The sequence below is a fragment of the Xenopus laevis genome, chromosome 1L (genome assembly GCF_017654675.1).
Source record: "Xenopus laevis strain J_2021 chromosome 1L, Xenopus_laevis_v10.1, whole genome shotgun sequence".
NCBI classification, from domain to species: domain Eukaryota; kingdom Metazoa; phylum Chordata; class Amphibia; order Anura; family Pipidae; genus Xenopus; species Xenopus laevis.
This window is the reverse complement of record NC_054371.1, coordinates 175,990,490-175,994,070: the sequence shown is the minus strand read 5'-3', so window position 1 is coordinate 175,994,070 and position 3,581 is coordinate 175,990,490. Positions and strand designations below refer to the sequence as shown.

Here is a 3,581-nt window from a genome sequence, read left to right as displayed (position 1 = left end):
CAGCACACCGAAGTTTTCAATCAAAAGAGTTTTATTTCAACATCACTCATGTGTCCAACGTTTCAGCCCACATTCGGGCCTAATGTGGGCCGAAACGTTGGACACGAGTGATGTTGAAATAAAACTCTTTTGATTGAAAACTTTGGTGTGCTGGTCCACTTTGAACATTATATATATATATATATATATATATATATATATATATATATATATATATATATATATATATATATATATATATATATATATAAAGTCAATTGTGGTGAGCGCACTCTTACCGGATTTCTTAGATGATGGGTGCGTTGGTCAAGTTTTTTGCATATGTAGTAAAGAATGGACCCGCACTCCAATGTTCTTAGTGAAAAAAATTTTTTGTGTTTTATTCACAATGCATATCCAATGGATATGCATTGTGAATAAAACACAAAAAATTTTTTTCACTAAGAACATTGGAGTGCGGGTCCATTCTTTACTATATATATATATATATATATATATATATATATATATATATATATATATATATATATATATATATATATATATATATATATATATATATATCCTACCTCCTCTCCCAAAGCATATAAATTCAGGTCCACACACTACAATAAAAAACGCCATCCATGAGTCACCCCTGTAAAAACATATTGCCTGCACACAGCTAGTAAATAGACAATAAGGCCAAACTGCCCTCCTGCCAGCGTCATTAGCTCTACGTTCTGAGTCAAAAACATGTTTTTCACGCTTAGCTAGTGGTTTCCAAAGGGTTAATGGCAGACTGACAAGAATCTGCGCGCCCTCCCTGTCTGCAGCGCATATTTCCGCTGTGTAAGCAATGGCTTTGGCCTGAATCAGCTTCCATTTTTCAACACTTCAGAGCACAAGCAGAAAGGCAGCCCCACAAAGAGATCAACAGATACGTCTAGAGTCAGAAAGAACGGCTCGTAGAATCAGCAGAATCACTAGGAAGACAAAACACAGGCTTTTAGGCGTTACAAATTCATTTCTTTACCTCAGTGTCCGTCCCACAACACTAGCGACTTCTATAATGGCAGCACTTTCCAGTGATCGTTTAACGTCAATAGAACAATGCAACTGATAGGACTAGGAATATTTACAACGCCATTCTACCACCAGGGCAAGTACCACAATTTGCTCTGTTAAATCCTAAAAGTGCCTTGTAGTCGGCATTTCCCAGGTGTTGTGTAATTTGCACAGAATCCTGTCAGGCATCGACGTTTATTTAATCACTTCAATAGTGACAGTTATGAGGAGATAGAAACTGCGTCTGTTGATAAGTGGCTATGCCTGTGGCTTTGGAAGGTCATTGTTGTTAGAATTACAAATGTTAAAAAAAATCCTCCGGTTCTAGGTTTTAATAGCTAAATGTGTCATTAGTCAACTATGAAGACTTCATCCATATTAAGATGGACATTATTTCAGCCAAAGAAACCACATGAGGAGATATGAGCGCTACATTTGCTGAATAGGCCCTGGTGGTATTTTATAATAAAGGGCTCATGGGTACTTACCTGGGCTCCAAGAGTTGGAGGTTGCTGGGAATATGTTTTTTTTCTCTACATTATAAAAAAAACAAAAAAAAACAAAAAATCGTTTTTTAAATGATCATCCAACCTTCTGTTTGCAGGTTTTCCACAAACTTGCAGAATATTAGTTACAAATGTTGCACATTGATGCAAGAAGTAGCTGTTGTATTTCCTCTGAGAATATAAACATACAAAAGGAAAAGTTCAGCAAAGGAAGAGGCTTTTGAAAATAACCCACTTAATCAGGATTTATTGTGAAGGAAAAAAAAAAAAAAAAAGAGCCACGAGTTCTTCTGAAAAGGATCACACCTAAAACCGACAGATAAAAAAAAAAGTGAAGAAACAGGATAAAAGGGGCAGCACATTCTTAAAAATGACAATACTTACAGGGTAAAAAACCCATTAAACTCAAGACAAATCGTGTCTATATTTTAAATGAGTATAAGGGGCTTTAAGAAATTATCTAAAATGAACAAACGTCCATAAAAGACACGAATTCCTGCAAAATACGTGTTAATTACACATTTATTATGAACAGGCAACAAATACAAGCAGTTATACTGCACCATTCTAACGGCTATGCTTGGAAAAATAAAAAGAGTAAAAGAAATACATTTGCTTATTTCAGGTTTGGGTGTGCCATGACCTGGAATAGAACAAAGATGGATTCCAAATGATATGGAGAAGATCCAGACATGTTGTGCTATTAACGTTTTTAATCTTCCTTCTTCCAAAAGAAAAAGTCCTCTGAAACAGCAAATATAAAGAACACACACAGTGTGGACTCCTGATAGGTGATGGAGAATTCAGTTTAAAGGATCCCCTGTTTTTAAAGCACAAAGTCAAAACCACCAAGGGTGTAACACACAGCCATTTCATTCCATGGCAGATAATGGCTGCCTGCTCAGTTAGCCTCTCCTTGTGACTCTGATGAAGGGTGTTTTGCAGTGCACAATAACTCCTCAAAGGCGGATGCAAGCTGCGCGCTGATTGGCTGCGGCTTTCGGGAGAGCCGCTCAGCCAGCCAGTGACGTCATCGTGGCTCAGACCCAAGAAGGGGGCGGGGAGGGAAGATTTCTTCACACACAGTAAACACAACGCGATAACTAAAAGCAAATAACAAGCACAGGGAAGCGCTTACGGGTAATACGAATTGCCATCCACATTTGAAGAATGCAAAAGTACAAAACAGATATCGCAATGCCTAAAAAGAGCACAGAAATATGACAGTATAAGGAATAAACTACATGCGAGTCCCTCTCCTCTCAGCAGTAGCACCGACTGTACAGGCCGCCTAGTAGAACAGGACGTGGCCCGTATATAGAGACACTTGTCCCACTCTTCGCTGAAGTGAATCAAGATGGGAGAAAATGTTGGCACCGGCTTCATCCATAACTATGAAATCTAGGGGAAAGGCGAGGTCACAGTGGGAAACATTCTCCAGCAGCCGTGACATAAACCATTAAGGATCCTGCAGACACTTCACTGCTCTCACAGCACAAAACCAGACCTTATTAATCTTGTCTGTGGAAGGCGCCATGTAAACCCAGTACTGCAGATTCCACACAAGCCTCCCCCGGTCCCGACATCTTCTAATAAAGAACGAGGGAATCCCAAGCCCCAAAACAAAACAATAAAGCCGGATCCTCGGGAGAAAGCGTTACGTAGCGAGGAGGATAGCTAAAATACCGCGCACCCTATTTACATAAATGATACACATAGATATACCGGCACAATGTACTCATAGCCACACATTAACCCATTCAGTGCAACAGCACAACCAATAGTCTCGGCTGCAAATGGGATGGGAGATAGAACAATCACTGTATTCGGTTATAGAGCTTAAATAAATGTATTCATGTCGTTGTTCCCATTAATGCACAGCGCCATGTGTAAAACAACGGCCATTAGATTTGAATTTAGCAGCGCCACTTGCTGTGACGAATATGCTAGGCGGAAGAGGAAGACTAGTTCCCGGGGCTTGTGGCTGGCTGGGGAGAGAGAGAGAGGAGGGAGGCGGAGGACGCGGTG

General features: G+C 39.7%; 1 long non-coding RNA gene across 1 annotated transcript; it reads right to left on the bottom strand.

Moving 5' to 3' along the window:
• Positions 1-896: 896 nt before the first annotated feature.
• Positions 897-2,337, bottom strand: LOC121395099. Its single transcript, XR_005962248.1, has 3 exons — positions 2,197-2,337; positions 1,536-1,859; positions 897-965 (listed from the first exon to the last, which is right to left on the bottom strand). It is a non-coding gene; the product is annotated as an uncharacterized LOC121395099 (long non-coding RNA).
• Positions 2,338-3,581: the final 1,244 nt, after the last annotated feature.